At 38.5% G+C, this 27673-nt stretch overlaps 1 long non-coding RNA gene across 2 annotated transcripts; it reads right to left on the minus strand.

Moving 5' to 3' along the window:
* Positions 1-27657, minus strand: LOC138686294 (uncharacterized). 2 transcript variants are annotated; one of them, XR_011325630.1, is made up of 3 exons: positions 26769-27657; positions 25593-25686; positions 1-116 (listed from the first exon to the last, which is right to left on the minus strand). It is a non-coding gene; the product is annotated as an uncharacterized lncRNA (long non-coding RNA). The 2 variants fall into 2 exon arrangements; XR_011325629.1 differs by lacking the exon at positions 1-116 and adding an exon at positions 1925-2286.
* Between the last annotated feature and the right edge of the window lie 16 nt (positions 27658-27673).

Here is a 27673-nt window from a genome sequence, read left to right on the forward strand (position 1 = left end):
TGCTAGATGAATGCCTCCCTCGTGCATCCTGGCAGAACTGGGCTGAGATTTTCAGACCCATTTAGGAACTGGCAGAAATGGAACTGGGCTCCCAAGGCTTGAAAGAAGGTTTAATCCTAAAGAAGCAACACAGAAAACAAATGTGTACCTCTGTAAAAACACTCAGGTCAGCACAGTTAAATATTGGAGGCTTGAGGAAATACCCTACATGCAGTTGTATGCAGAGGAAATGTAGACAAGTCCTTCATAGGCCCTCTATAGCATCGCTGGCATTTATTTCTTACACAGTCAATTTTGCTAGCCTTGACCTACATAACTTTAGAGTAAGAAGGAAATCAAGAAGAAACAAGTCATGTAGAAATATGTGCCACATGTTCCTCACTCATGGATTAAACAAAACAAAGAATGCTTCATTACATTTTTCAAGCAGGCTCTCTATGTTTCTGGAGAGTGCTGATGCCCTGTGATATCTGAGCAAGATAGCATTAGGACTGTACACACTATATTCCTCCTCGCTTTCTTAATAAAAGAATAATGAACTCAGTGGTGCAGAAGCTACACAACACGCTGCTATGAAGGAGACCTCAAAGCCCACTCAGCTGCTTCACTGGTGTGTATTAAAATTAATGAGTTTCTGCTACAGAAAGAATGAGGTGTCCTACATGGGAATGAGACCTATGATCTTTGTATTGTAGCACAACTACTGAGCAGCACAGAAATCTGCACAGCTCAGTCTCAAATAATAAATTTCTTTTAACAGGAGGAAAGTGAGGACAGACTGAATATACTTACTATATATATTGAAAGAGGGGATAGCAGAGCTTTTCATTTGCATCTTAAGCACCTTCCCATTAGTAAAGACTGGATTGCTGTTAAGAAGGCTCTCCCCCCCCCCCACCTTTATATAGCTAACAGAGCAAAAAACTGGCAATATTGAATGCCAGCCAGCACCTGAGGCTGCTAACTCAGCCAGTGTAGCCACAATACTTAATGTGTCTCAATTACAGAGCCCTTATTTTTGTGCATGAGAACGTATATCTGGAGGTCAGCACATTTCATTAATATTTTTTATTAACACATCCTTCACAGTGGTTTTGAGCTTTTAATGCTTCCCAGTTAATGAAGCAAAATTTTGAAGCAGCTATTAGCTTGATATATAATAAAATTTAAAAAATGCTGTTTCATTAAGACAGCTCAGTTTTATCCCAAATTCTTCAAGGCTTCATCCAACTGCAAAGAGGAGTTACTAACACACTGCTACACTAACATCTCTTTGAAGCTTATTTCCTGCCTAAGAGTTCCAGTGAGGAAAAAAGTGACTAGCATGTTTCATATCTGAAAAGCACATCAAGTATTTTTGTGAGTTCAACTCAAGCCATTTGCTTGGCCTGAACTTCTAACTGTAGGATACTTTTACCATAGATTACCTAAATTCCACAGAACAATTGCCCAAAATCTTAAGGAAGATCACTTCCTTTTCTTAGGTGCTAGAGACACATCAACCTCAGATATATCAATGAATACTAGCTTGAATCATAGTACAGAATTACAAGTGCCAAATCATGGTAAAAATCAGAAAACCTCGATCACCTCAAAATTGCTCTGAACTGTCTAATAGGCACCAAATATTCCCATTTTACTGAGGATATTTGATCTCAAACTATTCAGATTTGACATTTATGCACTTCCTCTTCCAGAGTTCATTGCAACCTATAGAGAACTCTGAACTTTTACAGACCCAAAAAAAGAAAGGGGGGGGGGGAACACCCCCCAAAACCAAAAACCACACACAAAAAAACCCCAAACCCCTCAAAAAAAACCCTCAAAAAAAAAAAAAGCCAACCCAACCCAACCACCCAGAACTTGAAGAAGCATCAACAATTCAATCTGCTACTGTGTGCAGCTTTCTAAATTTATCTTTTTTTTAGGTTTCTGTGGCTGTGATTTATACCTAAAAATCTTTGCTGTGTCACTGATGTCCACAGTATACCTGCCTCAGTCGGCAAACTGTTTCTGTTCTAGTTTAATCAATTTCAGCCTACTAATGGTATGATGTAAAGGGCAGTTATTTTGCTTATCTCATTAAAATCCAGAAATCTGCTATGCTGCCATGCCATTAAATCCCAGTCAGTCTAGGAGCATTCCATTAGGACTGCATTAGTTCATCATTAATGAAATTTATTTTTCTTTTAGTCTCATTGGAGTCAACCTTTTTCAAAAGATACCACATGAAGAAACATGACATCTGACGGTCAGCCTCTATCACTTCTTTTTGGAAGGAGGATTCTGGGAAGGCAAGAAAGAAAATGGAAATGAAAATGTGTCCCAGAAGACTCCAGAAACAGTTATTTATATGGCATAAGGAGAGAACGCTCCATTTTGTCACTTCCCTGTTGCTAGCTGGCAAACCTCCCTTTGTGTCTCTCTCCACTCCCCTACTTTTGTAGAAGGGGCAAGCCTGAAGATAAGCTCCAGAGAGTACCTGGGGAATACTCTCTGGATTCTGGGGATATCTGAACCCAAACACAGTTGGTTCCAGCTTTTCCAGTTTAGGCAAAGCAGAACCCCAGCACTGAGCAATCTGCCATGTATTCAGTAAAACCTCAGACTGGGCTCTGGCAAAGAACTGATTTTCTTCCTCCTTCCCTCCTAATATAGAGAAAGTGCAATTGGGTGTGTTGTCTCACAGAAACGTAATTGTTGAGAGACATTTCCACAAGGACTTCCAAGGCCAAAGGGCCTCTGCTAAAAGGAATCATACTAACAAGACAGAGGCCATGTACACATCAGCAAGGACTGGGCTTCACTAGAAACAGAGCTGTGGAACGAAACAGTAGGTGCTGATGACCTATGCATATTTCATGGGCGTTTACCTCAAACAAGAACTAATCAAGTACCATTAGAGACTGAAATGCAGTTGGTGAGCATTGAATGTGCTCTCAGAACAGATCGTGCTCTTCAGTTTCATCTGAAAGAGATTCAATAAAGCACCCCAAGACTGCTCCATAACAAGCAGACTGGCTGCAGAAGCACATTCCTGATCTGAACTAAACCACTAATCTAGTCACACTATAAATTCTTCTGTATGAGACCCTAACAGCAGAATATGCAGAGGAATAAAATAGATCCTGTGCTATGTCCAGAGATGCAACCCTGGAAAGTGGAATCAGGATGCATCTTCCAAAGTGAGGTGATTCTATATGAAAGACAAAGAGATGGGCAGGCAATTTTTTTTAATTAGAGATAATGGAATGAGGCATTTAAAGTAAAATTACTCCCTCTAAGAGTAAAATTTGCTTTTACATTTTAATCGAATGAGAGCAGCTATGCAGCATGAGCCACAGAGCTAAGCACCAAGAGGAGTGTCTCCTCCAGTGTCTTGGATCTTTCTCCAGTGACATTCAAGTGACAGAAAAAAGATCAGGATTTTTTTACAGGCTTAAGACCTTTGATACTCTCAGCTTTTCTGTATTTAGGCTTTGTCACACAAAATTAACCAAAGGTATTTTGACATGCCTAAATAGAAGTAAAATTATTTTTATTCAGACAGAAATTAAATATAGTAACAAAACTTCAAAGCAATCTATTTTCAGCAGTCTGTGAGAGGCTGGAAGACATTAACAATTGTATATACTTGTTTTGAAACATTTACAACACACTTAAGAAGCAGGCACCCAGATTTCTACTGCCAGGAATCAAATTCAGAGTGGCACTTCAGTGTTTCAGATGAAAGTTTGGCAGTACTTCATGTAGGAAAATGACGCAAAGGAAATGACACGGTGAGGGTGGGTCACTTTCATATAACACAAAATTGAACAATATATTATTAAACATATAATTTAAATTAATTTCAAGAATATTTATCTGAAAGGTGATCCTGTGCCAAACGAAATGCAATTTTTATCCATTGCAGTAGATCGGCTCTTAATGATCATTGGTGATATTTGCAAATCTGTAGACACTTCAAGTCAAGCTGTAAATTTGCATTTCAACACGTCCAAAAAATACCCCAGTTTTAAGGAAGTCTAAGTATGTACAGGTCTTGACTGATTTAGGTGGCACTTCATGAGAACTATGTAGAAAAGCTGAGATTTCACATACTTTGCTACTGCCTCTCATATCTGACCAGCTGAACAAAAAATAATGAAGCATAAATCTACCAGCTGCCCTGAGCTGTTCAGTTGCCAACCCACCACGCTACTGCTTCGCTGTTCTGGTTAAACTGAGCAACAGTAAAAAAGATGGTATCTTAACAGAGGAGGAAAAGGCATTCTTTTGCTTTAAATCTGCTTTGGGTTAAAATTCAATAGGAGCAAGACTCAAAAGAAAGTCATCAAGTATCATCACATCCATAATACTTTGTAGCAGTTGTGGGAATAAAATTATCTCTTCAGACAAGCAACGTTCCTGTAGTACAATAAATAATATTAAGATAATTTCAAGCTACAGACACTACTATATGAAGATGGAAGTCTCAATATAAAGTAAAGCTAACGTGGTCTGTGGTCCTTAATGTACATGTCTGCATATTTTTGACAGTCCAAAATAAAACCTGTAGAGCACGAACTGCATGTTCCTGTCTTTTGCATCACATAGACCCAGACAATGCTTTCATGAATAAACAAGAAAATTTTTATATTATGAAGGAAGGGAGATTTTCTTAGCAGTCACAGTCTGGCAGGTACTTCTCTGTTTTGTCCAGTCTTTTCTGAATATTTGTGTATGTTCGTTACATTCCCATCCCACTTTTAGTGTTACTGTTCAGGTATTGTTTTGCCTGAATTTGACCAAAACATTCACAGTAGACCAGAATTAAACCAGTGTGAGTAATGCTCGAACGTGGCACACAGTAAGTCTGTATTAAATATATATAGGGGATGCACACAAATTATATAAGTCTAGTACCATAATTACTCTTGTGACCCCTTTTTAAAAGGCTGGCAGGCCTACAGCAAATAGTAATTCCACGTGTATGTTTTTAGAGATCATAAAAACCAATACAAAAGAGAAATATTAAAAAATAAGCTATATTGTTTCTGTCCAAGTAAGCAGCGCAAACTTTTTGATGAATTAGGACTCTCGTGTTGCTCTAAAAATAACTGCGTCCTGAGACATTAAACAGTGCATCAGGAAGCTTGAGATTCCGCGCTCTGCCTCTGCTGGTAGCTGCCTTTCTGAGGTGTCGAGAAAACGCGCAGCACTCGGGATTCGGGATTGCCCCTGGGTTTCTTTCTTGACTGATACCGAAGCGGCGCTGGCCACCTTTGCTCGCTGACTTCCCGCAAGCCAGCCCACCGGCACCGGAGGACAACTGCGCAGGCTCACAGCCCTGCCGCCCCGCCGCTCTGCCTAGCCCCCAGCCCGCCCCGCGGCCCCGCCCCGCGGCCCCGCCCCGCGAGGCTGCGGGGCTCGGCGCGCGTCCCTGCAATACCCGATAGGGCCCGTCAGGGGGAGGCTTCGCCGCACCGGACCGTGTGAGCGAGGGACTTAAAATACAATTCTCGGAAGCTCTTTCAGCGAGACCTAGGCCACGCTACGGCCGGATACACCACGGACATTCCGGAAAGATTTAAGTGTAAAGCATTCTTTTTAAAGGAAATATTTTTAAAATTACAACGTTTGGGTTCCTGTGCAATCTAAAGAGGCAAATCTTGAATAAAGGAGTTGATACTCAAGTCAGTGTAGTTAAAGACTAGTTTTTAAATCTCCTTTAAAAGTATCTAACGTATTTTTCTTATCTTTTCCTGAAGACAAATAACTAGGGCAATATAGACACAAGAAGCAAGGGATTTTTAGGAGTTTCACCTGCCCAAGCATAGAAAAGACACCTACAAAATTATATTTTCCAGTTCTTTGATGTTTACGTACCCAAAAGGTGGGAAGAAGAAGAAGATGGGAAGAAGTCAAGAAGGAAGGCCAGGAGGTGGTACCATGACACAGCTCACCAGCCTCCAGCTCTGCCAGTAGGAGGTCAAAGCTCTGGGACTAGTGGGTCTCTTAAGTCAGCAGATCTCCCCATCGGCAAAGAGCAGACCTTATTCAGAGCTGGTAATCTTGCGCAGCAGGAGTCAGTCACCTCTGGGAAATGGGGTACGCTGCTTGCAGAAAAAAGCTTGTATCAGCCAGCACAAGTATCATAGACTTGGACCCAGATTGCCACACAGCTGGTGTTCCTGTGCTAAGCAATGCCTGTGCCAACTTGCCTTTACTTAACATTACAAAACACAGAACAATACCCCAGCTGGCCTTTGAGTATTTCCACGTCTTGGAGAGATCCCACATCACCAAAATGGAAAGAACTAAAAAGACTGTGTCTTTCTGTGATAGTTCAGAGATTTACATGCCAGATTCCCCAACCCCTGAAACTTCACTGCAAGTGGCAATGGCTCCTCACATTTCTGACCTGTTCCCAATCTCCCCACTTCCTTAACTCTTTGTCCCTGATGTATCTGTTTAAAGAAGTGGCTTTTCCAGATTTTTCAATTTGTCTAATATACAACTTGAATATTTGAGACTGTATATTCTTCTGGCGAAATCCTTTGCAGATTTGATGCAGAAATTCTTTGCTATGGAGATGTATGTCGAATCCTGCACAGTCTTGAGATAGGGCTCAGAGAGCAAGTATGGCAACCTGTCAAATACAGAGCCACGTTTCCTTTCATTCTTCACACACCACTAGACCGATAAATCAAGGTGTCATGAAACTTAACATGGGAAAATTGACAGGTGCCATGAAATTATTGCTTTCAAAGCAAGTTTGCATGAAACAAAACATGTATTGATTCCATATAGTATGCTCATTGTATCTCTAAGAAAATTTAGCATTCCTGATCACAGAAGTTCAATTTTAGAATGTATTTGCTGTGTTTTTTCCTGAAGACTGTCAAACACTTATTTCATTTAAAATAGTTTATGATGTGAAAGTTTATCATTTTTGTTAAAAGCAACCTTTAGCACTTGCCTAGCTTTTTTATCTGTCCAGAAATTACAGTAAATCACTACAATCTTTACCTCACCCACTAATTTAGTCAGGCTATATCCAGAACAAAGGGCCACAATAAATGCCAAAGTAAGGGCTATACCCGCTTATAAATCACACAGTTCCAAGTCTCTTATTTAGCAAGTTAAATATTTACTAGATTATAACTGGCAAACAACGCATGTAGGTCCCTTAGATGATAACTGCTTTATCAAAGGAAAAGTCTTTAGCAAGTGTTTCTTAGGCTCACCATGGACATTTTTAAAATATCTTTTTCCATCTGTTTTTCTTAATCCCACAAAAGAAAGTCAAACTTCACCTGGATGGATATGTGCATGAATAAAGCACAATAACACAGCATCAAAAGGATTCATCATTTCAGACTGCACTTCTTTCAGTCCTCTACCTTGTCGTCATTTGCAAAGTGGTAGTGACAAATCTGACATCAAAATGCAGTCTGACACTCTGGTTTCTGAACATCAAAGACAAAAAAGGTAAGATCCCAATTTCTTAAAATCTATTTAGGCTGCATACTGGTCTTAAGAAATGTGACTATCAAAATCTGTCTTTCCATAGTATTTTGATCCTGTTCTTCATTCTGCTTTTCTTTCTTACTAAAAAAAAATTTCTAGTTTATATATTCACAATTGTGATGTGGATCTGGATTATGTGTTCTTGTGCTTCCAGATGTGGGAGGACTGAACAGAGAACTATTTCTATTAATCCAGCATATCTTCAATGCATTTGTGTTCACAATAGATGAGCATCTATTTCAAAGTTAGAACTACACAAATCTTAAAATATCCATGTGACTGTGACTATAGCTGTTCTTGGGAGACAGGCGGGAAACAGGGAGAGAGAGGACAGAAAGACAGGTGAAGCAGAAAGGAGAAAGGGATATTGAAATGTAGTTGAATTTAATCCAACAGTTCTAAACCTGCTTCTGTGACATTAAACGGTATTAGAGAATGATTTTGAATACAGAAGAAACACTGTGGTCACTGTGCTGATTTGGCCATCAGCAAAGCAACCATGCTTAGCACTAGTCACAGCTTACATAAATACACAGATCGTGTGGTTTGGCTTTAATTTAAAGCACAACTTTTCATTGTCAGAACTAGAACTATTTATTTTAATATGAGAGTTTAATTAGCCAGTTTAGCCATTAGATCATTTCCTGATCCTGTATGATCAGGAAAGGGATCAAGAAGCATTCTGAGGAGAGCCATCACTGAGAAGCAAGTATAAACAAAGATGACTTTTGCTTTGCTTTGTGCGTTTTCTTTGGACATCAGCACTATATCCAGCAATGGATTGCCTTAAACATCCCCCACACTGAGTTTTCTACTGTCTTGTGTGATGATTCCATTATCAGATGTCGCATTCTCATGAAGTGCACGTTTGACCCAACTTCCCAGTCCCTAACCTCCATAAATTATAAATCCTGCTAAGCTTCTCTCACTCTCAGAATTGGTTATTTCACCTTTCAAACACTCTGGCACCTTAATATTCTCTTTAAGTTGCTGAAACCAGATAATTTCAATCTTCTCTCTCTTGCCTCTCTAAATTATATCCTCAGATTGCTCTTTTATTTCAATCTCTCTTCTTCCAATTTTCTTTGTTGCATTTTGCCCCTCCCCTCCCTAGCCCCCACCTTGTCTATAGAATTTGCCTGCACAGATGGAGCTTCTCTTAAATGCAAGGGGCTTTCCTTTTGCATGATGGAGAAGTCTCCCCCGGCTGTTTACCTTACTCTCGCATCCTGCTTTAATAGTGATGCTCAGAATATTAATTTCAGATTGAAATCTCAGAGAAGAAAATAAACACAGTTATTTTTGCCTGCTTTGTGGTACATTATAACCCTGGACATCCATAGTTTTGGATTTGTTTTGGTAGAGACATCTGTCTGTTTTAGAGAAATAAGCAGACAAATTAGGAACTGGTTTAGAAATTACCAAGTTTCTCCCATGCTTTTTTCTTTCTAATTCAGTTAAATGTAGCTGTTAGTGTTCATTATTTCACTTAAATCATATACATAACATAATATATAGGGGTTTAATTTCTTTAATATGCTTAGTTACAAATTCAGTTAAAGTGTTCCCATCCAGATTACCATTGCTTATTATTTCTACCTAGGAATGTAGAATCTTTTTTCCACTATCAATCAACACACCATGCACATCACAATAAAAATTGAAATTATTACACAAAGGGATCCAAGCACACTAGGTGAATGGACACAAAGATTAGAAAGGAAAATCAAAGCTGATAAACGTGATGTGAATTACCAGGACACTTTGCTGAACTCTGAATTAGCTGTAGGTATGTTTACATGGCAGTATTTGGTCAAGAAATGGACATCAGCATTATCTTAGTTAAGTGAAGATGTAACTGTGTACACAGCTGTAGCCAAAAATGCAAAGAACATATATAAAGGCTGAAACAGTGAATAACAATGTTAGAATATATTTATAGAAATCATTAGCACAAATTTGTCTAGATTATATGCACTCTGATCTCTGCATCTATGGAAAGGTTTTTGGAGAATTAGAACAGAATTGGGGAAGGGTAAAAAAAAAAAAGACCTTATTCCCTGAAAAACAGAGAATATTAAAATCACTTATTTTAGAAACAATGCAGAAAGGATCAGTCAAAGTAAGGAAGATAAAAAACTCCTAATCTCTGTGCACCTCTGGTCAAAAAAAAGGAGGCTTTTCATAAAAGGTAGAAAATCAAAATAATACTTTTACACTCACAGTGTAATCAAACTGTGGAACCTGCTGCCACAGGTTCAACAGGAGGCTGTTGAAACCTATGATTCAATATTAAGAAAGGGATTAAGTAGTTATTCCCAGAATTTTCAAGTATAACTAGGATATCAGCTTTGTAGAAAAAATATTTAATGTTTCCAAATTCAGGCCAATCTTTAATTGCTAGAAATCACATAATGCCCATGACAATGAAGGGCAGATTATTCCTCATCTGCCTACTCTGCAGCTGGTAGGCCTTTGTCAGAAGTATCAGTACTAGGCTGTGCAGCGTTAGCAAAAGGATAATGGACATAGACCCAGGTTGGTTCCCTTCCAGGATGGTGTTTCTCTTTTCCTAGATTTGACAGTAGTCAATAGTCCAATAGGGCTAACGCTCCTGAATGGTTATATGAGGGGGGATAAAGAATATACATTAACATGAAAATGCAACATAAATGCTTCTGTTCATGTTAAAATGTTGATTTAATATATTTTCAGAGTCTGTGGACTTTCATTTGCCCACACATTAGACTTGTTCTAACCTGCATTATTTATTTTTTTTAATACAAAGAATCAAGAGCATTGTTTTGTCAACTAGCACTAGGAAAACTAGCACAGCAGAAAGAGGCTCTGTAGTCAGCAGAGGGAGTCAGCCACTTCCAGAAAGCAACTCATCTATTTTAGGAATGGCCAAAGTGCCCTCTGGAGATGCCCATCTCCACTGACTGTGGAGGGAATCTAAAATCTACGCTACATTTATAGTGAAACTTGTACATGGAATTAGTCGAATGACACTTTCACGCAAACTTCTAAACAATATTGGTGTGTAATTAGTTTACTCTCCGGATGTCTATCTCAACAAAGAACTGCTGTGCTAACTTCCTGTGAGAGGTATTAAGCAGATGCAGGTTAATACATACTGAAGATTTTCACTGACTTCGGTTTTAAAAATATCACTCATTTTAAAAATGAAAATAAATCCAACCTCAGACACAGAGAAGGCTTAAATGAAATTCTGGCAGCTTCAGTCCAACAAACGGCCATTGATTTCTATAGCCTTTTTCCTGAAAAAAGGACATATAAAGTTGTCCCAGTGTTTGCGTGGTCCTGTTGGCTGAAGTGTCATAGTAAATTCCTCTTGGAAATCCTGGACCTAGATGAACATAAAGGTTTTCCAGTTTTTCAGCAGTGCTCTAATGTCATTCCTCTTTCAATTTGCATCAGAAAAAAGGTTTTTTTAAATAATTCCTGGTGGGACTGTGTCACAAGTGCACAGAACGTGGCTATATAGAGCAAAAGGCAGACAGATAGCGAACGGCAGTGCTGTAATTGCCTGGCATTGTCCATATCACCTTCAGGCTGGGACTTGTATAAATCAGTCGCAACCAGCTATGCAACTGATAGCAAAGTTTATCTGCACACAGAGCAACAGGAGCCTGTGTGATTTCACTAATTGAAGTACTTGGAAGCAGCAAAGAAAAGGCATAATAGGTCATGTCATGAAAGTCTGAAGGTAGAAGGGTTTAGGGGTGGGTACGAAGGCTGGGTGCTGAGGGGAAGTCTGGACTGACTCAGATTGACAGCAATAATAATCTGTTTGACTACGGTCTATCGGTGCATCCAATTTCCAGCAGTGCTACTTAGCAGGACTCACTGGTAGTAATCATAACACCTATCCAGCTGTTTCCAGGTGGTATTTTCTGTAACAAAACAGAGTAACTTTACGGAGGCATTTGAATCAGAGTAACCTGGTACTCCCAGAACATGCTCATGACTTAAGACTCAAGAGAGCTGCTTCTGTTTGTTTAAAGACACCTCAAGTTTTGGAATTCCAGAGGGAATTCACAATCCGCTGTGGAAATAGTGTCAGATTCTCCACTACTGTATATTTCCATACATGCCAGCGGACTACATCATTCCTAGCAAACACTATGAAGGTGTAGTTATAGGGTTTTTTTTCTACCTATAGCACCAAACCTTCACTACTTATCATTTTGGAAAGGTTTCCTTTGCTTATGCTAGAGCCAACATACTTCTCTTATTATATTTAATTCCTGCACACCTTGAAGTACCTTTGTCCGTACTGATTACTAAAGAGATTACAAGAATCAAGTTTCCCAAAGCTAGATGGCGAGTGGTAAGTATGAAAGGGAAACCTCTAATGAGCAGCACTTATCTGTTAGCCATTAGCTAGGGAGATTCCCACTCCATCTGTTGACTGAGAAGTATTTCTATAGGAAGATTACACAGATCTGATAAGGAATATTCCCAGCATAGGAAGGTCTTATGCGTAATAGATGGTAATAATATTAGTCTAACATTTAAAGACTGTTGAGCAGTGTGAACAGGTTCAAAAATATTTGATTATGAATTCACTGTGGTATAAATGAACTAAAACTCAGCGGTGCTACGCTGATAGTTTAATTCTCAAATGCATATATCATTTTCTACTTTGGACAAGCCATGCATTGAATGAAAAAGTCAACATAGACCTCTGGACAAGTTAAATCATGGGAGAAGAGGTGATTTTTTTTCCTTGTTTACTTTATAACACTGTACTTACCTTTGGCCCATAATAAAATCCCTGAAATGAGCATACCAGAGCAATTTGCAGGCAATTAACTAATATAAGAAAGACTTTGGAGAGAACATTGATGCAGCAAGCACTTGACAGGCCTGCCAGTGAAATGTTCTTATGAAAACAAACACACAGAAGCCACTGCAGAGCTCCTTAACTTCTCAAAATGTCTGCTGAGGGACCACATATCAAGTGATGAATGACTTGTCACACACTATTCCTACAAAGCAACCATTTCTAGCATTTACATAGTCTATATAATAAAGTTATATAAACCAGTACTTTTTGCTGGTTTCTTTACTTGTTCTTTTCTCGCAGTTGCCACATGAAAGTTACAGAAAAGCATGTCTCACGTTGTGATATATATATATACACATAAACAGAATGACAATCAATTCATTCAGTTGATAATCCATTTCCATTTTGTAATTTGGTTTTAAGACAGGGTGATAATATCTGAACTGTGAAATCTGGTCTGTCTAAATCTTGTTACAGAAAGTTGGAATATTTGTACGTGTCCATTTACTTGTAGCTTCATTTCTGCAGTTCTATTTTCTAATTGAGGCATTTCTGAGTGTGCAAAACTGCCTTAACTATAAAGTTATTCCATATATTAGATAAATCTGAGAAGCGACTCAAAAGATCAGCATTTTATATCTGGAACAAAATACCATGCAACTTTCCAGCTGCAGATTGCAGAAAAAGAATGAAGACAGCAGTTGTGCTCTTTTGAGATGCCTAAAAATGCTGACTAGAGAACAAAAAAGACCAGATTTGTAGGATCATGAATCCCTGCTGCAAAAATTACACAAGACCTCTCTTAGGTAGGTTACAGACATCTCTGTCACTGTGGTTACACCCATAATACCTGACCACTCCCATTTATAGAACAGGATCAACCAACTAAAAGTACGTCAGGACACAGGCTCAGAGATCCTTGCACTTCAGCAGCTGCACATGGAAATGGACATGTGGCCCCTGAGCCCAGTTCTAAAGTTTCTGCTGATGACTGCAGTGGAATTTGGGTGTGAATCCATTAATCTTCCATTCCTCTATCTAGAATGTGATAAAGCCAAGCCAACAATTCAGGCTACAGTTGTGCTTCTTCCTTAAATGCTTTCTTTTCCTGTCTGCCACATTTCCTTTTTCAAAAGGCCATCTCCTGTGGGAATAAAGAACTCAGGAAGCAAAATAAAAGAACAACTTTTTGCATTTCATCATGAGATGTTTAGAGCACTCATCTTCCTTCACATTCCCAAACATTTTTCCAGCTCACAGCTATTTCAAAGATGTATTTGAGATCTGGGCACAAACAGTGCTTTGCTTCTATATTTACGGCAAGATCCTATTTCTTCATATGTAAAGATTACAAATGTTCTCCATTTTCAAATAGATGGAAGTACAACTTACTTCATTCAGAAGAAAGTTTCCGTTGGTCTGGAAACAGCTAATGTTGGCAATGCTAGCTGAGGAAACAGTAAGCTGGAAAATATAGCAGCTGTTACATGAAAGAGAATAAAGTGGGAAAACTAACAAACGTTTGTCTCCAAGTCTGGGTTTGTCCATCAGTTAGAGTTTCATTGTGATGGCCTCCCAAAAGCAAGTACTTGAAGGTAAGTATTTGTCTGCTACATAGACTGGAATGCCAAGTATTTGCAACTTGCGCGAGGTTGCAAGTGATGTGAGTCAATCCTGTTGAAATCATCATAAAGTGATGCTAAAGTCAGAGTATTGGGGAAAATCTACCATAGGAATTATCAGGTGCAGAAAAACCAGTTTGATTCTCCAAGGAAAAAGCCATCAGAAGGAATATGAAGCAGCCAGTGGAAAAAATCTGAACATGGGTTATGCTTATTCTAGTGGGATCATGCAAACATTTGTGCAAGCAACTTCTACTACTTTTTGTATCAGCTTCAGAGGTAGATAAAATCAGTGCCTACATTAAGAGTCAAAGGAAAGGAGAACAGATGTTTTTCGCTGCTAGTGACCCTGGCTGTAACCTAGGTCAAAGACTGCAAAGACACCAAGCCTATTGTGACTTTTTACACACAGCAGAGAGGATGAGGTAAAGAGACAGCACTGTAATAGCAAAAGGAACCCTATGACATCTTTTGGACATCAGGAGACCTTTAAATGCAGTAACAGAAACAAAACATTGCCACTGAAATGACCTTTAGCCTAGCTGACCCATCTCCTCATTAATCCACAACATACTGATGGGCCTAAGCACAATTCTTACTTGTTTTCATGAGATGTTTTTCAAGTTTCACTGAAAACTGAGAAAAGGCAAAAACACTTCTTTGCAAATGCAGCTTTTGAACAGGCAGCAGGATGACTCATGATGAATAATGAAAAGCCATGCTAAACACCGCATTCCATTAGAAAAGAGCTGTCAAAGGGGGATTCTCCTGCAAGATTCGGCACAGCCTTTATACTAAGAAGCTTGGGACTTAGTATGACTATAACTCCTCTGACTTCAGAGATCCTCAAAGAATGAATTTGGCCCTGCTTGTTGTGGTAATGGCTGACTAGTCAAAAGTGAAAGCTAAAAGACTCAGGAAACGCCAGGGTAATTTTATTTCCTTTTCCCCTAATGCAGCAAGTGCAGAGCTCCCAGCTGACTGCAGAATAGCCAGGATGATGTGTGTCTTGACTGTCATTTGTCCACATGCTGCTGCTAGATATTAGATTTATCTTCTCAAAAAAACTTCTTGGCAGATACTCCTAGTTGCACTGCAGAGAAATTAAATGTACTGAAGCACATTAATGCAGTTTGTCTAGTATTTGGGAATGGGGCAAATATATTCCTCTACAGACTTAATCCTTAGCTGCCATTTCCCATCAAGATTCTCTGTCTCGAGGCAACAAGCTTGACCTTGAATCTGCCTAGACAAAGCTTGTAATTATATGTTTTGAACTACAAATACTTCATTTCTAGGTGCTCTTTGCCTCCTCAGCTCCTGCAATTAGAGATCACCATGCCCTGGGATTGCTTAGTAGAATCCAAAAAGAGTCAGCAAATTCCATAAGAAAAATTCCTTATAATGAAATGAGAAATTTTTCTAATCAATTCTTATATTTCAAGATGTTCTTCTACAGGGTGAAACAAAAACCTAAACTGTATCTATCTACCAACTTATTACTTTACTTAAGAATTATAGGGATGCTTAAACTAATAACACATGGCTGCTGTTTTGGGATATGCACCGTGATCCATGCAAAACTGAGCATAAAGATGGATGCAGTCCATCCCCTAAGTGGGATTTTTGGTTGAAGTTCAAGAATTTTTGTTTTAAAATAAACAATTCCTTTCCAAGAGGTTCACGGAGTACACAGAAACTACCTTCTTTGAGGTGAGAATTGAACTGCAGTAAGAAGTGATATTTCCCATCTACACGGAGCTTTTCAAGTGGTCCCAGGTAGAGGATAGATCCAGGTTGTTTATTATTCCTAGCATAACTCTACAATATCTATCAAAATAACAGACAATGATACTCAATCTTACAAAGTCGATGCTAGGGGGATAAAGATTGTACGTGTGTCTTTAGAAAGATATGCACAAGAAATGTTATTTTAGAAAACTACCCCCAGGAGTCTATGAATGAGGCAAAACCTACCTTATGCATGCCACTGAAAATTACTTCTAGCTTTCCAGTCACTTTTGAGCATTACAAGAGTAATGTTCTTTTGGCTGGCTCCCTCAGTTCAGATGAGATGCTAAGCTGTTTGGCTGGCCCCTCCTTCAGTCCAAGCTTGCAATATTGCAGTGGATGCTATAAAGAAATTACATTGCACAACCAGAACCTTCTTTAATAAATTTGATCTCTACAAATAATTAAAGCTACTCCCCCCCGCCCCACCATCCCCAGGAGCAAACTTTGTGCTGTAACTCAGGGGACTAAAAGCTCTTTGGAACCTCATGTTGGTCAACAGTGCCCTGAGCTACTCACAAATAGCAGGCCTGACTCTGTGCACTGCTGACAGAAACCTGAAGCAACTCTGTCGAGGTTACACATCAGATTTGGGGAACTTAGGCTAGATCTGAACTGGTGAACAGACACAGAGGATCAGGCTCTATAAATTGAGGATCAGGTTCCATATAATTAAGTCCTAGCCACATTGAGTTGTTAATACTAATTTCCATACGCTGCAGGCTGGAAGGATCACAGTAACTATGAAGCGTGCGCTAGTACTCACATGGCTCTCAGAGCCATGGTATACAAGCACCTATGGACATTTCCTTGGCAACATTAGTTTCATCCAGTACAAAAACATGCGAAGGGAATTGCTGGTACCCTCAGAAAGAACCATTATTGGGTCAGAACTTCAGAAGAGGGGAGAAGTCTCCCTTACATTAAAATCCCAGCTCAAGCAGTGTCTTTCTGCTCTCACCGAGTTTAAATGCAGTCTGATGACTATGGCACTGTGTTGTTTCCACACTTAAGCTACTGTGTCATCCCATATTTACCTGTCAGAACACAACATAGCCCTCTTCATAGGCAGTGCAGACCCTGCCAGGATCTGACGAAACATGTATAGAATCTACCCACCCACTACAGACAGCTGAGATCTACAAGCCCTAGCAGGTTCATCCCTGGAGCAAGGCCAGTTTCTGTGCTTTATTTTTTGAAAGTGCTTCCTTTACTCCAGCTGAACAAGTAATACTAGATGTGCTGTTCGTTAACCATTCCATGCTCTTACTTCTCCTACAAACAGTGGTTGGTAGAGGTTTACTCTATTATACTGTTCTTACTGATGCCACACGAATCCTGTTCTGTGTCCATCCTGTAACTCGATTTGTCAGAATGAGGTATCGGCTGAGCAAGTCCTGCCTTATTCCCAGCGTGGAAGCTGAACTGCTGATCAAAGAGCTTTCAAGCTTTGTTATTATGTACCTGCTGATGGCTAGACAAAAGACCAAACCATAGATCATGAATACTGCTTCTTCAGCAACTTACTTTCTCATGTATCAGTTAACTTTTTCTTAGTGTTCATCATGACATCTGATCCTCATGATCTCTTCCCTGTTTTATGTGTTCTTGAGGTTACGTTTGTAATAACAACTCTTCCAGAAGTTCAAGCATGAACTATTTGAATGTTTCCAGAGGTGCTAAGGCACATCTGTAAGTTAGTCATTGACATGAAATAGTACCAAAAGTAAAATGAAATCAAACTAATCAAAAGCAAGTAGTAGGCTTCCTGTATGTTTTTCTAAAAATTTTTTAATGGCCTTAAATATCCTTTCTAGGGTTAATTTTGCCCTCATCTCACTCATTGTCAGTATTACAGCCCAGAGAAATCTCCCACTACCAGATGTGTTTTTCTGCCAATCCCCTATGACTGCTCATTAGAAACATCAGTTTACTTTCATATTTTATGTGTTCAGGACCATGACCCACTATGCCCCACCCTTCCCATTAAATTTTGTAACCTTTCAGGCAGTGAAATGTTCTGTATTTTTCCAAAACTGGAAGGTATTGTTAGAAAAAACAATACTAAAAATACCATAAAACAGGCTATTGTCTAGAATTAATACAGGCAGCTGAGTTAAAAAATTAGTTATCTACCTACAGCTAAACTTAAGGGAGTGGAAAGCTAAGTCCAGCTAGTTTTACATGATCTTTGGTCACAGTAAGAATTGAATTATGTTATGTTATTTAAAGTACATCAAATATGTGTTTTCTAACAGCACACTTTGGCCAGTATGGATAAGGTCTCTAACATTATCAGAAAAGGTAGCATATACGAAGCATCACAGATTCAAAGCCAAGCCTTTTATGAAGGCCTCTTATTTTCTTAGTTTATAAGCTCACCACTGGCACCATCTCCTGCCCAAGTGTTTGTGAAACACCTAGTATGACTGGAGCAAAACGTGCTTCATTGGTTGTAAAAGACTGCACAGACTGTTCTGTCAGTGGTCAGTTCTCTGAATGAAGAAGGGGTTATTTATAGAGATAGGTGCATAAGAGGAATATCTGGATTTGTGGATTTTACATTCATAGATACATACTTTGCTAATATGTGCAGGCAGCTAGAGAGAGGTGTTGTTATCTCTTCTGCCCAAGATTGTGGCTTGTGCTGTATATATACTATAAAATAATCTATCACCAACAACTACCACTTATCAAGGCAGAAGGAATTCAATGTCAATTAGAAGCTCAGTGATTGACAAGTCACATTTTTCCTTTCAAAAGCCAATAAAAAGCCCATCTGAAAACAAGAGAACTTGTGGTTGCTCCTTGCACAAAGAAGTGTTTGCTGCACACAGAAACAGAAGTCCCACACTGCTGACAGCAACAAAGTTTCTACAGCTCTTCCCTCTTCAGAGCTCACTGTCCCACATCTTCAGAAAATCTTCACACCAACAGGCTGAACCCTAAGGAAACTCTGAATGCAAGGGGATACAATATTTACCAGAAGCTCTGCTTACTGGTTGCATTTTCCGCTGGGTATCAAAACAGCCAGGGACTCCTGCACAAGCTATGACTGAGGAAAAATTCAATGTCAGTCCCCTGGCTCAGCCTCCAGTCTCCCAGTGTGAAAAATGTGACTCCTCATCACCAAACCAATGGCTGTCATCTGCTAATGCATGACATCAGTCTGGTTGCTGATTTAGAGAGGACACTAAAATGAGATCTGAACTATAGTCCTCTGTGAAGATAGTCAGTCTTCTGTATTCAGTCTCAGCATGTAAAGAATTGAGAAGGCAGCCAAGCCACACAGAGACATTTTTTGAGAGGTACTAAATCATATGACAGGACCTTCTCTTAGCAAATTGACAGGGGCAGGTTGCTTTTAGCAAGTGCAGCTACTCCTGAAAAAGGATGGTAATAGCATAAAATGATTAGCATAGGAGACTGTTCAAGGGCAAATCACATTTGTTAATGATGACTATAGTATATTAGCTGCTGGGTCTGCACCATCCAAAACAATTTGTTAAAAGATAAAGTTATGGAGACCAGTAAGGCACAGCAGTCAATTGCAACAGAAATAAAATAGAACAGAGACACCCTTTAAAACATAGGCAGCTCATACTTCACAGTGAGCGCTTGTTCATGACTTCCAGGGTTTTCAACAGGAATCAAGCAGCTGTTTCAGTTCTCTTCTGGGCTGGGATGGCCTGCATTTTGGTAGCACAGTTTTGGCAATATTCCATTATTGCTATGGTTGGTTGCAATTGTTATCTTGCATGGACATCTATAAATCAAAAAGGCTGTTTGAAGTTATTTTTTTCCAGCATTTATTTTACCAAATGACGAACCATCATTTTAGGTAGATTCTGAATTCAAATCTCATCTAAATGGCTGTGCAAGGAGTAGTCCATGTTCAACAATGGCACTTCTTCCCCGTGAGCTAGGAAAGTACCATTCTTCCCATCTGTCAGCTGGAAAGCAGGAAATACACAGTGGAGCAGGGCTGATTTTCCTGATTTACACAAACTCATTCACACTTTGTCTAGGTTTGTGATAAGACAGTGAAGAGACACAGTGCTTATACTTACATTTCATTATTCAGACTACCAAAAAACCCAGCAAATCCAGTCCCCATTTGAAAATCACTGGTTCTGGATTATGAAAGACAGCTTTTCAGAAAGTTCCAAAAGGAAGGTCACAAGCAAGTGGATTCAGCAACTGTCACAACAAACATGTTCTATATGTTCTCTAACTGGTACAGTAGGACTGTAGATGCTATTATAATACTGACAGCTAACTGCAAGAAACACCAGCCATCTGTGACAAACAGCAAATTCTGATGTGTTAGATTTTTAAAAAATTTCTTCAGGTAATGTGAAAAGTCAGAAGAAAATTGAAAAAAAAATCAATAAGAAATCTTTTTAAATTGTCCTGTAAGTGTTTTCAATAATTCAGCAAGACATTTGTTTCTAAATAACTTGAATAATTTTGCTTGTCTTCATTCATCTAATACTATTTACAAAAAAGTGATAGATGAAGAGTTGAATTTAAGTATATTGTTTAGGTATAAATCTTAAACTAAATTTAGTTTAAGGGAAGAGTCTCACTCCCACCTGCACTCTTACTTGTGTCTGTCAACCACTAGGAAACTTTATCTTCAGAGAAAAACACAGAAATGTTTCATTAAAACTAGAAAGTGCTGTCTGAGATTGTAAGAAAAACTTAGGTGTTCTCACAACCTGAAAACAGTTGTAGGGAAACTGTGAAAGAGCAAAGAGTGTTTCTGATGGCTGGGGACAAGGGAACACCAGCCCTATGTCAGGGATTTTTAATACCCTTATTTCTGTAAATGCCTAAAACAGTACTAACAAGTTCAGCTGACCATTGATTAAGCCATTTTTGTATCATCTAATTTGTCACTTTCCTAAGCATGTTAAGAAATTTATCAGGTTTTTGTCAGAGGTTTCATCATTTTGCTTTTGCCATTGTCCCAGAATTATTGTGCATTGATTACAAGTCCAAAGGAATCAGCTTTTTTAAGTCTACAGCAATGGAGACCGCACTCAGACCTTGTTGCATTAACTGCTTAATATCCCTATTAAAAATCTCTTCTAGTATGCAGAAATTTCAACCTTCAACATCCAATCGCTGAACTTCATTATCATTTTGCTAAAGTAAGAGGCCTTTTATTGTCAAATTTCTATTTCTTATAGAGTGTTCCTGAAGAACCACTTTCTATTTAATAAATTAAGCTCCTTTTGCAGAATATAGTTTCTATTAAATCCTCCTATCATTCTTCTCATAACATTCCAGTCGGTTTTTACCATCCCTCTTGAAACATTGCCAGCAAAATTGGACAATCTATTCCCCACAACAGTTGCATTCATTCCCAAATACAGAGGAACTTTAAATCTCTTTAGAACATTAGCCATTTTAGCTACAGGTTTGCTATCAGTGTTAATATTCATCTGATTATCCAGCATGACTCCCAAGATCATCTCAGCATCACGAAGTTTCAGGGCAGTGCCTTAATCTGCAAAATTTCATCCTTCCTAAACACACAACCCTGCTTTTGACAGTATTGAAATGGATGTTGGTTATGATCATATAATCTGCTAGTGTTCCAGATCACCCCATGCCAGTGAACTGTCAGCTTTACTTCTTAGCTCTCACAACCTCTGTGTTCTTGAGTTGGCTTTATGTAAATTTGGTTCCTAATGAAAGTATAAATAAAAATAATGTATCTATTCTATTACCTTTTCTAGAAGTAACATCAAAATAGTGTGACAGAATTTATTTCCCATGTATTTGTACTCACTATATCACTTTCCTTTAATGCATTATTAGATCTCGTACCAGCCTAACCAACACTTTGCCTGGAACTGATTATGTTAGACTGAGAAGCCAAAAATTAATCTGGGTCATACTATCTAACACTTTTAATAGCAATGCACATCTCTCTCAGGAATTTTAAACTGTGGTATATGTTACAGATTAAATCAATAACTTTTATTAAGACCACACTTCTACTTATTGTGCTAAAGAATGGTTAAGAAAAAATTATTCATCTCCATTCCAGAGAAAATGACATCTGCAAAGGAGAGAAACTGCAGCCAGGGCTTTAAGGTTTTGTGAAAGCAGCTATTAGTGTCTTCAACTATCACAGCAGTTCAGTTAGAAAGTAACACCATTTGTTAGAAGTCAGTAGAAACTCTGTCAAACTTTAATATGATGTGGTAGATGTATAAACTGTTTCTTGACTGTGTAGCATTACTTGTTTTTCACTTAAAGCAGGACTATGAAAACTAATTCTGATCCCTCATGGTGTTGAGGGGTGAGAAAAACCACAAAAACCTAATTTTGGTATTCACTCAATTCTTCTTCAAAATGTTGTTAATTTATTCTCTACTTCTATAGCACAAGATTCTCTTGCAAAGATTTTTTATATAGCAATGAAGATAAGTCGTAAGTTGCTAGCATTTTTTTATTCTTATTTAAAGGAACAACAAAGAATTTGCAATGATTACATTATTTTCCCAGCCAATATGTTAATCCTCAAGCAAGAATTGTCTGATCAAGATACCCAACAGGAAGACATTATCAGTTGAATGAGATGGTTTTAGATTCAGTTGCTCTCAATCAGTTTCTGTTTTTTAAAAGTGCCACAGATCAAAACACTGAAGAGAACAAAAGGCCACTTACAGTTTGATTTAACAAGCATAGCCTTCCTACTGCACAATGGCACATCAAAATCTCAACCACCGTGAATATGGTACTGTTGGTTTAGCTCTAAGCAGTACTGGTTTTGAATTATAATAATTGTAAACTAGTACTGTCATTTACATTATGTCTCTTATACCTGTGAGCCTTAAGGAAAAAATAAGATTCACTTTTTTGGAACTACAAAACACATATGGAGCAGTTTGTCATTTCTGAATTGCAGAGGGCCCCTGCAAAGGTCTATTTGCCACATGTAGGCATTGTTGCCAGAGAAAAAATATGAAACAGTACTAATGAAGAATCCTTACGATATGCAGAAGTCCAAAGGGAAATAGAGATATTCAGCTATTCCTACATAATGCTTTGTTATTGATACGAGCCTTGCAAACCAGAGTTTGAAAGGAAAAAAAACCAAAAGCCTGCTTAGACAAATCTGTTTTGTAATTAAGCAGATTGGAGGCAGATACCATCAGACACTCTCTGTAAACTTCTGAAGTGCTGAGATTAACCCAGGCAGACTACTAATTTAGCATACAGATGAACAAGAATGCATGACAGATCTCAAACTGTTTATTAATCATCCCCCATCTATGAGGAAAGAGACGGTACCTTGTTCATGAACTGTTGTAAGCCTTCTCATTATCCGGGAGGATCCAATTATTTAGAATGATTAAGTGACAAAATAATTGAATAATCAAAGATGTACAAACCAAAGAATTAAAATAATTCTTATCCTACTTTCACGTCTGAAACTGAGGGTATCTAGATAAGAGAGGTAACTGTAAATTAGAGAAATTAGTCATTGTTTTTGCTAGTGAGGAGTGTCCCTGTAAATCAGACAAAAGTTTGTTGGCTAATCACAGAAAAGTTCAAGTAAGTAAATTGAAGGTAAAACTAGATAAAAAATACAGCTAAGAGGTTAATCTAGGATAATAGATTGTAGGTTGTAATAACTGTAGTATTCATTCACAGGATGCAGATAGCAGTACATGGGGTGTGGGGGGGAAACAACAGTAAGTAGATCTGAAAATGTTTCGGTACAGGAGGATTTGTGGCAATCTCTAGTAAGTTTGCCTTTTATACCAAATGTTTTTGACAAGCTGTACTACAGATAGCTTTTACCTACAGGAATTAGAAAATGACAAGTGAATCAGTACTTCCAAGGAAAGGTTAATTAGAGAATTTAAAGTAATTTTCTAGAAGAGAAACAAGAAGAATCAAGAGTCAAGATGTTTTGCTGATTCACATTCCTCTTTGAAAGCCCTGTTTAACCAGAATAAAATACCAATTGCTTCAGCCATGCTCATGATCTTTCAAAGTCTGTCCTATATATCTATTCTTCTATTATTAGTGTTGTTTTCGAAATTGGCATTTAAATTTCACTCACTGCAAAACAGTCCTACACCACAAGCATTATACACAACACAACCTAAGGGACCGGTATGTAAGGAGTATTTTCAGAATGTCCTAGGAGTGCTTAAAGCTGTTGTGAGGGTTTCATAATTGCTTAGGTTGGGGACAATTAAAATGGGGGATTCAAACTGTGGTCAGTTTTGACTCCCTGTCAGTGCAGGCTGTGCACACCGAGAGCTGTCACCCTGGACCTCCCTCAACAAACACTGACAGAGGTAGATTTGCTTGGGGTTTATAGGATTAATATAGGATAGGAGAAAGACTGAGGATTAGCATAATGTCTAGCAGAAGTGGGAGGAGCAGGTGGAAGAGGCTGAGGCTCACAGAAGGTTTTTTGGAAAGCAGATGCTATCAGTTCAGAGAAAGTACCAGCCAAGGGCTCAGGAGTTGCTGTCACTTTTGCTGAAGCTGTCATAATGGTAAGGCAATTAAGACAAAAGTCTGCAGTCAAAGGAATGAGGACTTGGAAGAAAAGTTGCTTTTAACCCCCTAGCAGAAGCCACTGAACAGACCCATTCCACTACCAGCATCATCAATTCTAATTGCTAATTTGCATATGGTAGCTCACAGCTACCAGTGTTAGATCAGCTTTGGACAACACAGTTAGTGCAAGCATGGGACACTCACACAGCTCTGAAAATCCCCAACACATCTATTTTTCAGGACAGGTCCCCATGTCACTATCTGAACATAGCCAAACTAAGCTAAACATAGCTGAGAGTTGTGGTCATAATGTGTAGAAATTGCTCCTTTTCTGATCTATATTGCACTTCTTGAGCATTCATGTGTATACCTTAAAAAATTGGTTTAATTAGCTTCAGAAAGCCAGCAATCAGCTCTCCCAACAAGGGAAACTTGTTTCTGAAGTTCTCTGAAACCAAATGATTACTATAAAAGCCATTTTCTGCCTCTGTCAAAACCAGGTATCCCTCAAGACATCTCTTAATTGCAGAAGTTGCTCAATTTGTGGTGGTGGTGGTATGCTCTTAAAAAAAGCAAATTAATTTTTTTTTTTAACTTATTATGCTACAGCCAGTATTCAAAATAGGAATCTGAAATAATGGCCTGTCAGAATTTTATTGAGATATTTACAGAATTATGAAATCAATGAGAGGGTAGGAGATGATATAAGAAATAAGGCTATATGATTAAAAGGCATGAAGTTCTCTAGATATGACCAACACATATGAAATGAAACTGTCTCAACCATGAAATAAATTCCATACACTCAAACTGGTAAAAAGAGTCACTTCAGAATAATATGACCTTGATGTAGGACATTTCTTAGGACTAAAGAGAGCTAAGATCCCTCAGCTGTGTTTAAGTCCCCATTTCCTTCAGACAGATCATTTGGTCCCCAAAAGTGCCTTCCTCTGCCAGGTGGATAGGTGGAGGTCTAAATTGATGTTACTGAAGTTGTTCGATCTATCTAACTTCAGCTCTTCCATTTCTGAGCTACAACATTGAACAACTCAACAATAAATCAGTGCAACAGTTATTGAGATTTATGGTATAAATCCCAAGCAATACTAATATAAGGGGCTGTCTCCTAAGAGAATCAAATATTAATATGAACGTACCTATATTATGACATACTTCATAAAATTGAAGAAAGGGTATTTTCATAAAGAATGCTCTTGAATCTCAACAGAAAAAAATTATACATGTATAAATAAATCCATTATTAACTTCTACTGGTGTTTGAAGTGTAGACTTTGTGAAAAGATGCTGATACTTACACCGACATGTGGTGTTCCTTCAGTGGAAGGACAGATTACTGTGCATGCTACTCATTCCTTGGTTCTTCTCTCATTGCTGACAGTCCACTGGAAACTGAGAATATAAAACTTCTCATACAACCACTGAGCGGCCATGAGATAATGACAACTTTTGATTACAATCCTGAGCTGCATTAGCCAAAATAAGAGAACAGACCAACTAAATTAAAGGATGACAGCAGTTAACTAGAACTGCTGGAGCATTTCTGATCTTTCCTTCAAACACCAAAATTAATTGTATCCAATCAAGTGATGATTATAAGCAAAAAATGCGGATTAAGTTTCTAATCCAAACCCCAAGAATCAACTTCTTGAAGTCTTCTAACTGCATCGGCTGTAAGTCTGACAATATAGCTAGATCCCCTTTACAGCAAGCTATTATAATACTTTGTGAAATGAGAAATTACCTGACAAGCCCCTTTTCCAGATTAACACTATGCATCAGAACCCTTTTCAAAAAGTCATTTCACCTACAGGCTAAATGCAATGGTAATATTTTCAAATTTTAAAATGTTTCACTAAAATAGATTATTAAAATAGGATCCAACTCCAGCCTTTTCAGGCCATCAGTCTCCAGGTGCATTTAGACAGTGAGAAATCTATAAAGACCATAATGGATCTCCCAACCATAATGGATCTCCCAACCAACCAAAGATCCTGCTTGCTAGGCTGAAGACAAATTTGCAAAGACACTCTTCAGAAATTATGTCTTAATTAATTAAGCAGTACCATGACTTGCAGATTAGTTTGGCTTTCCTAATGCCACTGGGTAAAGAACTTGTTCGCATCTGAGAAGATATGACAAGAAAAAAGCTTTTTACATTCCCCAAAATATTCTTTCATACAATTTGCAGCCAGATTATTTTTTGCATTATTCGTGGATGGTAATAAAATATCAACCTTTGATCTGCCAACAATATTTAAAAAGCCTACTCAGCCTTCAGGGGGAAGAAAAAAAGTTTCCCCACATTGTGTTAAATAGTCTGTAAAGGTAAATTTACATTTAACAACTTAGTTTATCTAACAGGTTACCACCACTTCCCTTACTTCCTACTCCTCCCTCCTCATCCCCTGCTCTTTCCCCCTCCTTTGCATTTTCCAGTTGCCATAGTTCCACCCTGTGCCCTCTTCCTTTACCATGTTTTGGCACTGATCAGACTTCTCTGGGCAATGATTTGACTCATCAGCTCAGCAATAGCCACCTTTTTGCTTAGTTAATTCCCTGCCAGTTTAGCGAGCGCATTCAGTGAGCAGACAGGCAAATAAGCTGTGGGAATACACGTCCAGGACTGAGAGGGAGGGAAGCAGGGTGCCTCTTCTCAGAACCACACAGCTGTTAACATCAGTTCAAAATTCTCATGTAATTTCACACTAAGTGAATACCAAGTAGACAGTATAATATCACTCAGAGGATTGACTTCAGATTCAGCTGAAAAGAAGGAAGATAATATCACCTTTCTAGTAAGAAAATGTAGCTATGAAACAGGTCTGAAATCCTGACAATCAAAATAAATCTTACAAGAAAAATAAAAGAAACCATACTATACGAAGTTTTTTTGCTTGTAGTTAATAATCACCACTCTAAGGTGAGGGGTTAAGTAAATATATGGTGCTATGAGAAACAGAAGTGAAATATTTGAATCTGTTGAAAAATACAAGTTGGTGACACACTCTCACAGGCATCCGGATGACTATTCAGCTTCAGCTGCTTGTGCTGCATCGCTTGGCACTCCACACAGCAGGCGTCAGCCGTTCAGAGTCCCTGTGTTATTCAGATGACCTAGCCAGCACTGCAAACGAACAGGGGACAGCTGAAATTAACAGTTTGAATGACTGACAAGTTGAGAGTTTTTCTCAGCCGCTTCTTCCAAATAACGAACTCCTCAGCAAAAAAATAGGTCGTCCTCACTAAGAAAATAGGCCTGTATTTGCAACAAGTGTTGTCTGCCATAAGTGATCTGATCAGCTCTGCTAACAACAAAGTTTTGCATAATCTTATCATGTATTTTTTTCCATTAATACTTAGAGAGGCTTACGCAAAA

The sequence above is a fragment of the Haliaeetus albicilla genome, chromosome 8, assembly GCF_947461875.1.
Source record: "Haliaeetus albicilla chromosome 8, bHalAlb1.1, whole genome shotgun sequence".
Lineage (NCBI taxonomy): Eukaryota > Metazoa > Chordata > Aves > Accipitriformes > Accipitridae > Haliaeetus > Haliaeetus albicilla.